This window comes from Amblyomma americanum, chromosome 1 (assembly GCF_052857255.1).
Source record: "Amblyomma americanum isolate KBUSLIRL-KWMA chromosome 1, ASM5285725v1, whole genome shotgun sequence".
Taxonomy (NCBI): Eukaryota; Metazoa; Arthropoda; class Arachnida; order Ixodida; family Ixodidae; genus Amblyomma; species Amblyomma americanum.
Genome location: NC_135497.1, coordinates 307198450 through 307213511, shown reverse-complemented (window position 1 = coordinate 307213511; position 15062 = coordinate 307198450). Strand labels below are relative to the sequence as shown.

General features: G+C 51.2%; 1 protein-coding gene across 1 annotated transcript in view; it reads right to left on the bottom strand.

Moving 5' to 3' along the window:
- Positions 1-15062, bottom strand: part of SPARC (secreted protein, acidic, cysteine-rich) — a 39224-nt gene that overhangs the window by 23508 nt on the left and 654 nt on the right. The gene's annotated exons all lie outside the window — the stretch shown is intronic.

The window sequence follows — 15062 nt, the reverse complement described above, 5'->3', positions numbered from 1 at the left end:
TTCGCAAATATCGCGGTCCGAGCTGCGCGTGCTCATTGCGCGGTGCATGCCCGAATTATCCCTTCAGCTTCCGACGACGGCCTTGTGCATATATCAGCCGCACAGATGGTACGACTGCAGCGTAGTATCCCCAATGGAGATACTGCAGTCAGTCGTGAAGGAGATTACGAGAATGGAATGGCAGTCTTTACGCTTTTTGCTTTAATCGGAAATTTCAGCGATAGCAAGTAAACATTGTCCGTTTCTTTAATGGCGCACTCCAATCGGCGATTGGGAGCAAAATTCGCTTTTGGGGAAAGGAAATGGCGCAGTATCTGTCTCGCATATCGGCGGACGCCTGAACCGCGCCCTAAGAGAACGGATAAAGGAGGGAGTGTAAGAAGAAAGGAAAGGTGCCGTAGTGGAGGGTTCTGAATTAATTTCGACCACCTGGGGGGATCTTTAAAGTGCACTGACATCCCACAGCACACGGAAACGCATTTGCGTTTCCGTGTGCTGTGCGATGTCAGTGCACTTGCGTTTCCGTGTGCGGTGCGATGTCAGTACACTTTAAAGATCCCCCCAGGTGGTCGAAATTATTCCGGAGCCCTCCACTACGGCAAGTTTTCTCGCTCCGCGAAACCGAAGAGCGTGTTTCGATCGGGGGGCGATTTGGGTTCAGATTCCGAGTTCTGATTGGACCGCGACGAATATCTTGCTCCTTCGCGGATTCGGAGAGCTGCTTTCGATGGCCGATTGGCATACGCCATAAATACCTGCCTCTAACTCCAACATTACCGACTGTCCCGCAAACATACTCACCTGCACACAAAAATCTCCGTCAACAGGAGGCGGCGTTTTCTCTTATCCCACCCTCTACCATTCCACATGTGAATGCCCCAATCCTCCCTCAGTGCCACACCCCTTCCGCTCCCAGTGGGAAGCCACCCTGCAGTCTAGCACCGCCCTGGAAGACCACCGTCACCTGATCGCGTGGGCCGGCCATCCGGACAGCTGCGCCCCAGGAGTGGAGCCCTGGACTAAGGGCTCCAATCCCGGGGGGCCTCCCCCAAGTTTCTAATAAGTATTTCTTCTCTCTTTCTTCGGGCCCTTACCTTAGCCCCTTCCTTCACAGCACGGTCCAGGTGTCCACCCACCCTGTGACTGCTACCGCGTGTTTCCTCATAAACCACTACGCAGATGCGCACGCTCTGTGGTCTCAGCATAGCGAGGAAGCTAGTGCCTCGAGCTATGCTGTGGATAAAGTGTGACGCCGTACCAAGCCAGAACTTCGAGAGGAATACAAACAGCTATCTCTGTAAAACTAGTGAATCACAAACGGCAGTGTTGATGCAAATAGCAAAACCGCAGCGTTCTCTGTGCATATACCGATGCAATACGGGAGAACTGACCAGAGTCATTATCCAGTAACTCTGACCAGAACTGGCGGTGTCTCTCCAGTGATTGTTATTGCGCCCACAGCAGAGTCGGCTGAGCGCAGCCGCATCCGTCAACCGCCGCCACGGGCAGGCTGCAGCTGGCGCAGCGGGCGCTGGCGTATGACGGCGGCCCGGAAGCGGCCATCCAATGGGGACCAGATGCGTCGCGGACGACAGCCGCACCCCGGACAGTCGGCGATGCAAAGCCGTTCCCGCCCCGCCGCCGGCCGCCTGTCATCCGCGGTCGTAACTCACGCCGCGCCGCCGTGAACGGAACCCCTTCGGAGAGCGCCTGCCGCCAAGAGGCCCCGCGCATGAAGAATGCGGCCCGCTCTGATCCGGCCACGCTAGCGAGACCGCGAAGCGACGGCCATCTCTACTTACAGCTGACTTGGTTGCGCTTGTCGGTCATGCCGCAGCTAACTTGGTTGCGCTTGTCGGTCATGCCGCAACGCAGTGGAAAAACGGCGCCGGAGATGGGAAGTCGGAAGCAGAGCAGTTGTAACTCAGCGAACATGTGTAGTCCCCGTCATGTGCCGTCTCCGGCAAATTTTCGCTCCCTTTGAGACAGTCGCGCTCCCTGCAGTGGGCTTACAGGCGGCGTTAGGTGTAGACGGAATGATTACGTCACGCTTGGTAATGAAGGCAGAACGCTTAAGCCCGGCAGGACGCAGTAGTACTTGCGGAACGCAAAAGAGTTTCCAAGTGCAGTGATGGTGTAGCAAAAACTGCTCAAGGAAGCGGTCAAATAGAGTCCTGACAAAATTAAATAAATGAAAACAATCCGAGTAGCAAAAAGCTTCCTGGGTGGTTGACCAGTTGAGTTTCTATGGAAGCTGGGAGATTCCGTGAGCTGTTTCCGTTTTTTTTTTTTTGTTAGACGCGCATGCATTGCATTCTTTTTTTCATTGCTTAGGAAGACAGCGCATATATACTGCCGCAGTAAAAAAAAAAAAAAACGTTCGGGCCCAGCGGCTGCGGAGCTGAAGAGCTCGCTCAGACGCGAGCCGCGAAACATCAAAATGCAGCCGATTCTATATGCACAGTCACGGACAAAAACTTTACAGATGCGGTTGCCAGGGAAAAACAAATATACGTTTCTTCTTAGTCTCACCACCAAGTCAGCAGATATTTGTTCCAGCGAACGGAACATGCATGTCCCCCCATGCTTCCACGCTTTCCAGTGAAATATGCCTGAGCGCGCAGAAATAACTTTCCCCCGAACTGGCATCCTGCAAAAGCTTTGTCCGTGAATGTAGTTCTCAAGAGAGGCGCTGTATAGGCCACATTGAGCGAATGTCCCAGAAGGGCAGTCTCTGGCGTCTTTGGCTCAAGCAAAGGACGAGGCCAACGGCGCTACGCCGCCTGCCGATAACCACCCGCGATGTCAGCGAGGTTATGGATAGCTTTTCGCCGCACAGCGAAGCTATACCGCCAGCTGCATGTTATCTTTCCCGACCTGCTTGGGTAAGAAAATAAGGCTAGACAGAGCCTTGTACAGCCACGTTGCATGGTGCGCTAAGACGCCTTGAAAGGTTCCGTTGCAAAACTCAAGTCACTGGCAGGCGCTTTACAATATCGGTATCGTCTGTCCACAGGACAGACTAGCGCGACACTCATCCTTTCCCCATCAGCCCATTTTCTCAACTCGTAACGTCTATCTTTGCTACTCATGCGCTGGGGCCAGCCTGTTTCTGCAAGCATGCACAACTTTCACGGGACACCGCGCGGAACTTTCCCCGTATGGGCGCGAACAGCAGCACCGCGGTAAGCGAAAAAGAAAGGGGCGCAATGCGGAGAAGGCAGACCGGCGGGCTGCACGAGTTGCCCGGACGCAACAGCTGGAGCTCGAAGCGCCGGCACTGCAGTAGAAGAGACCGGTTTCAAGGGTCCGCGCGTGCGCCAGCATCACATTGTTTCCGCGGGCAACGGCACGCTGGGTCAGAAGAAGGATGACTTGGCGCGACAGCATTCCACGGTCGTCAGAAGCTGCCTGCTCCGCGGTGGAAGACTGGTGCGCGCGCAAGATATGCGCGACACAACCATTCGTGGCGCACGCATACCGCGAGTGTTCGGGACTATGTGTAAAAACCCGACTGGGCAACGCGCCCTAACGCTGGCCGCCTGAAAAGCGAACGGCGTGCGAGTGCGGAGCTGCGCACGGAAAAGCGGACACTCGGAACAGGGCTTCAAAGCCACAGCATTGGTGGCCAGCGACAATAGTGTCGGCCGTCAGGGCTGGCACCTATTGTTGCCACGTGGCAATCCAAACCGCGGTTCACCGACACACTGAACATCACGGGTGACCGTTCCTGGCTGCTATGTGGGCGTAGTAAGACACTGGTCGGCAGGCCATTTATTTATTTAAATCGGGAGGATGCAAGGTGGAGCGTGCGGCCAAGTGTCCACCCTCTTCCTTCCACGGTGTATTGATTGCCTACTCTGCCGCAATTCAGTTTCCAAGATATGGGGTTTTCTTGCAGGCCTTGGAGTGCACCTCGTGTGGTACACCTGTCGCTCTGACCATCCAGAGGGTAAACAGAGTGTACACAACTGCCGGAGGTGCTACGAGGGCCCCGTCATCTGGTCCAGCCTCAAACCACCGCGTGGCCTGGGAATTTACGAAAAGAAAGGCGCACTGCTGTCGACGCCCATTCGGCGGAGTTCCGGACACGGGTGGGAAAAATTGATGGAGAGCGTCGGACGCCGTGCAGACCGCGATCCGAAAGCGCGGCAGGGGAGTCCCGAGAGGCACGCCGGCGCGGAGTAGAGCAGAGGGAGACTTCCTCGCCGCGGCGTCTCGGGTCGTCGCGCACTTCCGGGTGCGGACACTTTCTGGGAGCCCGCCAGATGGGACAGCCTTCGTGCGCTCCCCCCCGGCAGCCGCTTTGCCGCGGGCACCCAAGGCTTCTCCGTGCCAACGCGTGGGTCTCGCGCAGCTCGCCACGTGGCCAGTCCCGCCGTAGTTGTATAGTGCCTATAGAATGCTGGGCCCGCACTCGAGCACACCATTTCCCGGGCTACACGCGAGAACGCAGCACAGGCTAGGCGCACGAAGTCGCGGGTTGGACCGCCTCACAGTCGCGATGATGGACAAGGCGAAGGAAGAAGCAACACTGAGCAGTGGTTTTGAGCGCGTTTGAACCACGTTGTCAAAGCTGGTCCAACAGCACACCTCAACTATGAGTGCCCTGCAATCGGACTCGATCCATAACGGCAGCGAAGGAGCACAAACAAGAGAAGAAACACGCAAACACACGGGCGAACGCTGCTCTCAGAACTGGTTTTATTGGAAACAGACTTTGCGTAAAAAAAGGCTCTACGCGTCTGCGCACTACAGAAAGGATAAAAAACAATCACGTGCCACGATAGCATTAGAAACACATCTTATCAGTTCTCGTGTTTGGGTGCGGTACAAATCAAGGCAAATTTGCTCCATACCACGCATCCCTGCTTTGTAAATGAGGCACGTATCATGTTGTTGCTGCTATTTCTTGCTGTCGTCGTTTTTGCTGAAAACTATATAAAACAGGTATTAACCCTTTTTAAGAGTGCGGGACACATGTAGGCCTACCTGCTTCAAGTGCCGCAAATGGCCAAGACCTACTAACCGCATTTTTGCGCGCTGAATACTACCGACTATCAAACAAACCATTCAACGGGTTTTAATATTTGGCTAATATGCTTCATTGGTGTTCTGTGCGTTTTTACGAGAGCGGGTGTACAGTTCGACGCTGCCCAGTTAGCGGCGTAGGTGGTGGTGGTAAAACTTTATTGGATGCACTGGGGCGGATTTTAGAGGAGAGTGGAGGGTTTCACTGCTCCCTTGCCTGGGTGGTAGTCCTCATTCTGGGACACCATTGGCGGCCCCGCCGCGGTGGCTCAGTGGTTAGGGCGCTCGACTACTGATCCGGAGTTCCCGGGTTCGAACCCGACCGCGGCGGCTGCGTCTTTATGGCTGTGCGATGTCAGTGCACGTTAAAGATCCCCAGGTGGTCGAAATTATTTCGGAGCCCTCCACTACGGCACCTCTCTCTTACTTTCTTCTTTCACTCCCTCCTTTACCCTTCCCTTACGGCGCGGTTCAGGTGTCCAACGATATATGAGACAGATACTGCGCCATTTCCTTTCCCCCAAAAACCAATTATTAATTATTATTATTACACCATTCGCGGTAGCCAACGCCCGCGCTCTTTGAACCAGGGACCTCTGGGACTCTGCACGTCTAAGCAGCTGGACAAGGTCGCCTCCCAGCCCTCTCTCGCTGGCTGATTTACTCTCTTTATTTGCGGATTTTTCTGGCAGGCCCATACTATATGATATACGTCTGCCCACATCTCACAAAATTTACAGCACCCCGAAACAGTTGGGTCTATGTCTTTTAGAATCGCAGGGCATAGAAACGACCCCGTTTGCAGCCTTCTGAGGTGTCGTTCCTCAGTTCTATCCAGGCCTTTGAGGGCTCGGGGAACGTCTGCCTACTGAGGCGCAGATATGCTGTAATGTCCGCATATGCGGTAAGCGGATTCGGTACAGGAGTCCCGATAGACTCTGGGAGTTCAGCGGAACTCCGGGGGAGAGACGGTCGGGCGGCTGTGTGGGCAGCCTCGTTCCCTTCTATTGCCTGGTGTCCGGGCACCCATACCAATTGTTTTGTTCCCTGCATTGAGCTGTGTTGCGCGTTTGATAAAATTCTGCTGGTAAGCGGCGCTATTCTTCCTCTTGCATAATTTCGACGGGCGTGTTGAGAATCAGAAATTATGTGCGTGGCGTCGGAGTTAGTGGCTGCCAGCGCTATCGCCACTTCCTCGGCTAACGCAACTTTACTAGTTTTACCCTAGAGTCCATCCACCTGATTTCCCTCGTGTATATGACACGCGACGGTGCAGATGCCCTCTTGCGTAGGGCCCGCCGCATCTACATAATACGCGCCATTTTTGCTGCTGTAATACTTCTCTATCGCTCTAGCTCTGGCTTCTCTCCTACCTTGATTGTGCTCGGGATGCATGTTTTTTGGTGTTGGTTTAACTAGTAGCTTATATCTCCAGTCCTTGGGAATGTCCCCTCTGTCTTCTGTTGTTGGTGGCAGCGCTGTGTGCAGATCCTCGAGGACTCGTCTACCAACTTCGGTCGTTGATAACCGCATTATTTGGCTTGTTTGGTGAGCTTAGAGTAGTTCTTCCAGCGTGTTATGCATTCCTAGGTGGGGAAGGCGATCAGTGGACGTCTTGGAGGGGAGTCCAAGCGCCTTCTTGATGGCCGCTCTGACTATTACGTCTAATTCCTTCTTGTCGCTCTGCCGCAGTTTCAGGTATAGGCACAGCATATGTTATTCGGCTATGACGAAAGCCTGCACCAGGCGTGAAGTCTCCTTTTCCGCGAGTCCACCGTGCTTGCCAGATACCCTGCCAATCATCCTACTGATTTGCTCGCACGTGGACTTTAGTTTGTTAATCGCTAGGGCATTATTACCTTTGTTGTTGATTTGTAGCCCTAACAGTTGGCGGGAAAAATAAATTTTCGAAATTTGTTGACCTTATGGGCATTTCCCTTTGACCAGACGTACTACCTCATAATACTTATTGAAGCAATTTCACTTGTAATGCAAGTTTTATTATACGTCTAAATGGCCGCGGTACGGACACGTACTACATTTTGTCTTTTCAAGCGGTCGTTGGTACAAATGTGTGCCCCTTCTCTCTTACAAAACCAATGGGCGAAACGGCTGGAAAGTGGAGTTATTCAGTTTCTTAAGTAATTCTGAGTTTGTATTCATGTCAGACAGGCGTATACAGCTCGAGCCGTATGAAGGGTTAACGCAGTGATAAGATCGTCCCCAAGTCGTTTTGGAGCAGCTCTCGGGCAGCCAATAGGGTGCACGTACACTATTTGGCACACGCGTTTGCATGCGCAATAAAGTGGCTTCCTGCGGCTTATTATACAGCTATGCCAAGACAACGTGCACAGAGTGTGCCACGCAGGTTTCTATCTCGAATTCACCCCGCGTTCTTGCGCGGTGGCCGTATCTCGCAACGGTGTCACGCCCTCTTGCTCTGAGCCCCTGCATGCGTATACTCACGCGCCCAACCACGTTTGCGATGAATTCAGTCACTTTTGTGCATATCACGAAGCCCTGCAGCGCTCACCCGAGTGGCCGGCCCCATCTGACCGCTTCGGACACGGGGAGCCTCGAAATATCCGTGGCAAAAGGCTTGGCCGCTTCAGCGCGTGGGTAAAGCACTCGAGGTTTCGACAGAGGCGAAATGCTAAGGACGGTCGTGTGATGTCAGTGCACGCTAAATGTACCCAGGTGGTCGCAATTACTATTGGCTGGTCTTCGAGGAAAGGAAGTAAGCAGCAACTGTCTCACTGCCCGGTGGACATCTCAACCGCGCCGTGGGGGAAGCTGGAAGTGAAAAAAGAGGTGCCGTATAGTGGAGGGCTCCGGAATAATTTCGACCACCTGGGAATCTTTCACGTGCACAGGAGTCCACCACTGCGGCGCCTTTTTCTCTCCCTTCACGGTGTGATTGAGGTGTCCGCAGAGATTGAGACAATGCGCCTTTCCTTCCCTCCTAGAAAAAAGAAATATTTGCAGTACTGCGCGCAGCGGGGACAAGGTGACACTACATGGCGTCGTCACGCGCAAACTCCTCCCACCAGGGAGGCTACTCTGCGGATGGCCGGAAATTCGGCACCGGTGTAGAGGAGTCGGCTGCGCTGGCATTCGCGATTCGAAATGCATCCTTGCCGCCCTTGCTCCATGACGTATGCCTTCCCAGCTCGCAGGCAGTCGTAGGCGTCACCGGGGCGTACTTGAATATTTCCCACGCGTATCTAAAACTCGCCACAGCACGTTTCTTGGCGCGGTGCTGTCGCGTGCGTCTCTGCTGTGCAGCGACTTGCGGCAAAAAAACGCTCGGCGCCAGGAGCTCGAACAACTGACCGCGCCAGCAGGCTCGCTTCGTATATGTTGCATGAAAAAAAAGGAAGCGAGTGAGCGTAGACTATGCAGGGTGTTTGACCTGACATTTTACACAATTTTCAAAAATAGTTTTTTTTTTTAGTTAGAAGAGCGCTTTTTTCGGCACAGCATTGGCAGCGGAGTAGTGCATCAGAATGCAGCTGAGACGTGCTAACTACCCGACTGGTTAGCTAATATATAGAATAGTTAACTTTTTAACTATTACTGTTAGGCTCCTTGATTATTGAGAGGCGCGTGGCCCACTGTAGGTAATATCTATATCAATTTTTTAAATTTCGAAAACGCAGTTACCCTCGGTGCTGTGGCCCAACAAGTTTTGGCTATTTCGACGAGTTGGTGCATTGAAGAGGTTTCTTTGCCTGCAGGCTTCTCGAAAGCGCATGTATCATTAGCGCGATTGTAGGCAAAATTTGTTGGGCCACAGCGCCGAGCGTAAAAATAATAATAATAATTGTTTTTTTGGGGAAACGAAATGGCGCAGTATCTCTCATATATCGTTGGACACCTGAACCGCGCCGTAAGGGAAGGGATAAAGGAGGGAGTGAAAGAAGAAAGGAAGAAATGTGCCGTAGTGGAGGGCTCCGGAATAATTTCGACCACCTGGGGATCTTTAACGTGCACTGACATCAGCACAGCACACGGGCGCCTTAGCGTTTTTCCTCCATAAAAACGCAGCCGCCGCGGTCGCGAGCGTAACCGCGTTTTCGAAATTCTAAACACTGATATGGATATCAAGTACGGTGAGCTACACGATTCTCAATAATTAAGGAACGTAACAGTAGTAGTTAACCAGCCTGCTAGCTAGCACGTCTTAGTTGTATTCTGATGTATTACACCGCTGATAATGCTATGTCGAAAAAAGAGCTCATCTAACTGAAAAAAACAACCTATTTTTAAAAATTGTCGCCCTGTGTATATACTGCACTGTCACCGCACGATGGGGCGACCGGGAAACATGTAGGGCACGCGAACGGGAGTTAAATTCGATTTCGTTCCGCCAAATTTCTTTCAACTGTTTAGTTTATGGGGGTTTAACATACCGTCCCGAAGCGACTCAGGCTGTGAGAGACGCCGTAGTGAAGGGCTCCGGAAATTTCGACCACCTGGGGTTCTTTTACGTGCACTGACATCGCACAGAACACGGGCCTCTAGAATTTCGCCTTCATCGATATTCGACCGCCCCGGCCGGGGTTGAACCCGCGTCTTTCGGGCCAGCGGCCGAGCGTCATAACCACTCAGCCACCGCGGCGGCTTTTCTTTAAACCATCTTCAGACAGTCTATATGGGCTGTATATAATGAAATTTTTGTAAGGGATGCACGGGTACGCCCACAGCGGAGGCCACGTGGGGCATCTGCCGGAAGACTTCGCTCTCGCGAATCAGACGAGCTCAGGGTATAGAATTAAAGCGCTTTCGGCCCTTCTGTACCCTCCCCCTGTCCTCTATTCCTGTCCCCTCACCTCTTTCATTTCATTTCTCCACTCTGCCTGCTGTCCTTTATTTCCGCTGCCCTAGCTCAGGTGCTTCAGTATCGATGGCAGATGCCGGGGCTAGCAAAAATCTTTTCCTTCCTTTTTACTATTATTTTAATAAAACCACTACCACCACCACCACCACCTTCTGTACCCGCTCTGACAGGGGAGAAAGCCGCGCCCGGACATCAAGCGTCAAAAGAAAAATGTCAGAAAGAAACTCGTCCCGCTCTCCTCACTTCATATGCTTTTTTCGATTACATAGAGAGAGAGAGAGAGGAAAAGCGCATTTAATGAAACACTAAGTCAAGTGTTTATAGCTCGCTTATAACCAGCATTCGCTGTCCTCGGTTTCTTCAGCATGTGTATATGATCTGAGCGCATTGTTCTTGTACCGCGGATCGGTCGTGAACTGCGCGTTGCGTGCCAGCGAGAGTTGTTAGCGAGAACAACAAAACAGAAAGAAAGCAAACGGTCAGCCAGGCCGGTCTTAGCAGCGGTTAGAAATCGTGGACGCGCGAACAACCACCGGCGATCTCAAGGCGAGGGTGGAGCTCGGGATTCCGGCGTCGTCCGACTGCCAGAGCGCGCGGCCCCTAGCAAAGTTCGCAACGGCGACCTGCTCGTTGGCAGCCTGTCATTTCGCCAGACCCGAACGTGTGATCAGCCCCGGCAGCCCAGCGGCTTGAGCTGCAGGGTGCGCCGACATTTCCCACACTCTGTTTATCTCTTTCTTGCCGTTTTTCTTTGTTTTCTAAAGATGCCCGAGCGCTTTTCGGTGCGTACGGAACGTCAGAAAAAAAAAAAAAAAACTGACGCGCTCCAAAACTCTACGGTCAATTTGTTACAGGTCCCGCCGCGGTGGCTCAGTGGTTAGGGCGCTCGACTACTGATCCGGAGTTCCCGGGTTCGAACCCGACCGCGGCGGCTGCGTTTTTATGGAGGCCAAACGCTAAGGCGCCCGTGTGCTGTGCGATGTCAGTGCACGTTAAAGAGCCCCAGGTGGCCGAAATTATTCCGGAGCCCTCCACTACGGCACCTATTCTTCCTTTCTTTCACTCCCTCCTTTATCGATTCCCTTACGGCGCGGTTCAGGTGTCCAAAGATATATGAGACAGATACTGCGCCATTTCCTTTCCCCAAAGACCAATTATTATTATTATTATTAATTTGTTACAGAACCGTACAGGATACCATGGGCAGGATACCATGTACTTGCGGAGCGGTCTGCATCGGCCAGACGGGGCGATGCATAAACGTCCGTCTAATTGAGCACTACAATACCCGCTCCAATGATTCTTTATGCAACCTTGCCCGTTATTGGAGGAAAGGCATATGCACTCCTTTTTTTTTTTTCTGACACCGTCATTCTCGGCAAACAAGCACCAGCTGACACGCGCAATTTTAGAAGCCTTCCATATTCACAGTAACACAGACGGTTGCATTAGCGATACATCAATTACACTCAATGATAAGGAAATCATTTATTCCAAAAAAAAAAAAAGATCCATCGTGCGCGCTTGCACCACGGCGATGTGGTGCGTTTTCACCTTCATGTATGATATGTAGCATTGCTTTTCTTTTTACAACTGGTTTTTGTTGCGTTTTTTTTTTTTCTGGAAAGGGTCCGTTTCTTCGAATAAAAATCAGTTGCCAGTGAGCGCTTGTATTGCGTCTCTGTTTTCCTGCGTCCCCTATTCCCGCGTCGTTTTTCACAATGAACCATTACCAACTCACCCAAATGGCAGCCTTAGTTTGCTATCGCGCAGCACGGTGAGACAAATATATCGAACTACTGCATTGCTCGGATGATGGGAGTAATACCAATACATTTTGCGTACTGATAATATTCACCTGATGTATAACCGCAAAAGCGCTGACGCCCGCTGTGCGTTGTCAATGTGGATATCCTCGCTTGTGTCTGTTTAGTGCGGCAACCATAATAACTGTTAGGAAAAAATGCTATCCTACCCTTATAATTACTGGCCTACCCCTCTTTCTCTGCACCCCCCCCCCCCCCCTTGATGCCCTCTCCCAGTATATATGCCTGCTCTGAAAAAGCGCTTCGAAAAATGTGAGCCCGCGGGAGAGCTGTTTTTCCCATCCCCATTAGTGCGTCCGTTGAAGGATAACTTTTTGACCGTGATAAAGCAGAACGACCTGCCCGTCTTCAAACGTAGGCTTTCAGCATGATTAATGTCGTGACTTTTGATGATGGTGATTTTAATTTTTCAACGGGCGCCATGATTAACGGGTTTTCGGACTCCACGAGGTGGGGTCCACAAATATTTTCACTCCGGTGAAGCAGGGGTGGTTTTATTTTCGCATTCAATTTCTGTGACTTCCTTCAGCGAAGAAAACGGGGGTTTTCATGGTTTCCCATAGCGGAATATTAAAATTCTGAGGCTGGTCCAAAAAGTTATCTCCCATCGCCCAATGCGGTCTCTGCGACAAACATCTAAAATCTTCAATATACACAATGCACCTAACCTCTACGTAGAACTTGAAGGCAACAACGGCCCAGAACTCTTAACATACTCTTCTTACTTTTCAATCGCTCTCTGCTCTTCGTAGCTCATACTTGCGCCAGGAGGGTTTACGTTGAGTCATTGAAATGAATGTAGCACATTTCTCCGGTTTCCTTATACGATAGGAGAGCAGAGAAGGCCTTATCTTCATAGAAGACAAAATAGACGCAGACGCTATCGCACAGACTGCGACATATCACTAGCGTTAAAATGCGTTGTGCGTATTTTAACGCTAGTAATATGTCGCAGTCTGTGGATCAAAAGCAGCAACTAGCCCAACTTAATCCTTTAATCACGCTATCGCACTGCCAAAAGGTGAGGGGGAAAAAAACTGAACCGACAACTAAGGGTGTGTCGAGGCCTCCTCAAAGGCTTGGCGGCCACGGCCAACCTCCACAAGGAAGGCTCACGACCACTCTCTCCACTCTAGGTCCGTGTCACACGATGTTCTTTTCCTGCACCTTACATCTCCGTGTACTGCACTACTCAAGGAGCTAAAAAGCCTCTACAGGTATAGATTCCTGTTGGGACTGGCTTTTCCCTCTACGAATATACATAGTGAACGGAAGACAGACGGACTCGGCGGCGGTATCTCGCACTGAACGGCCGTGTCCACGGAAATATGGACAGTGGTTTGCAGGCACAAGGCATATATACCGGGTGTTGTACCGCTCAGAGGAACTCGATAAAAAAAAAAAAATCCGTCGGCTTAACCGCTCGCTTACTGGGGTTAAAATTTCGCACCGGGGTGGCATTTCGCAGTAATTTTTGTTTTATATTGCGTTTGGGTGGGTACTTGCCTGAATCAATGAGGAGTATACAAATGTCCGCATAGTTTGCGGCGATGCGGGACAAAAAAAAAAAAAAGGCTGTTTCGCAACGGCTATACTGGCAGCGCCATCCCTCGCCCCCGAAAGGTTTTAGTTTCGCGTCACGCGTTCGTCTGCTTTTGTCATTCTGCAGCCGACAACAGGTGGTACTGCCAGTACAGCTGTTGCGAAACCGTCCTTTTTGGTCCGACACCGCCGCATACTATGCGGACTTTTGATTATTCCTCATCGATTCAGGCAAGTACCTGACCAAAACCCAGCATACAACAAAACTCAGTCACATTTGAGCGCGAAATTTGAGTGAGAACACGGCAACTGTTTGGCCAAAAGATATTTTTTATTCATTATCTCTGAACGAGGCAACACTCCGTAAAAATGTGCAACGCCTGGTTCATTAAACGACTTTTCTCTCTACCACAATGAGAGGGAAAAAATGAAGTTTGTGTCTTTGTTAACGTTTTCATCATCATCATCATACGCATCTACAAACTGCGTCGTTCTCCTTCGATAAGCCTTTACTTCCATCACGCAGCTGCAACGTAAGCAGCCAAAAAATGAAGAGATCCGACGCAAATTTTGAACAGAATTTGCGGAGCTGAATTCTCCACCAGATGCTGAGGAGACCAGAACGTAATGTCGGATAAAACTGCAGTTAGGATTAAGTGATTTCGAATTAATGAAAGCCCACTGTATAAGAATTGAGCAACCAGGCGACTTGATTACTCACTACTCTGCAAGAAATAATGTTAACATGAACGTCGAATAAACTGTCCGCAGAGAACAGCACATCTTACTTTCTGGACGCCCCAGCTACACTAGATTCTGAAAAAGAAAAAAAAAACTCCATTGCTCAAGCACTTGCCGTCATTACTGCAAGTAGGTTCTGAAAAGCAATCTTTTGAAATCCACAGTGTGAGTTTACAACAGCTGTGTCCGTTGACCACAGAACGCGAACGGAAGGAAATAAGGAGAGCCTAATTCCGCCATCTCGACGTTCAAGACATTGCATTTTAACACACAGTACTGTAAACCAGTACATTTCTGTATCCTCTTCTATTTCCTGCTCACAAATGAGGCAACGGCACTTCTTCCATTCTCCCTCCTTCACTATCCCGTGAAATTCGCCGTACTCGATTATTCTCTGTACACATTCCCCTGTGCAATAAAGAATTCCACTGTACCGAGACACACACGCAGAGGACTTTAAACGGCGCTTTCACCAGCCCGAGTCTGTTCCCTCTCAGAAAATCGTGGCCAGAGAGCGATCCGTCGTCGCCCATTGTCTGGCTGAGCGGCGGGCTGCGCTATTCGGCACTGCCGTAACTCGAAACTGCTCACTTAGGAGCGCCGCATCCCGCGCTCTTTTTTTAATCATTACTTTTCCTTCGGACCGACTTGTCAGCTCTCCCTTCCCCGCGTACACAAAAGTTTTGACGCAACCCAGACCGGGCGCATGAGGTTATCACGGGCCCCGCTCGGGCAGCTGGATGGAGGCAACGCGCCCTTTCCTCCGAGTCAAGGAAGTTCGGGGAGAAATAACGCGTCTTTCTGACACGAGCGCCTGTTAGATGACAGATCTTTGCACAAGCTGTGGACATGCAGTGCTGTGCGAAGCTTGTGCACAGTTAAAGAAGAGACGCTGACGCGCACTTTTGTCGCATACGATTTCCAGTGCCATTCATTTCACTCCATGGACCCAGCATCACAGGAAGCGATAACGCGGCCGAGCGCCCGCAGCGACCGGCCAGAGCGCTAACTTGAATTTTGTGCCGGTCTCCGCCAGAACGAACTTCCGTAAAATCGAATCGCGCTTTTCTGGTGCACGTCGC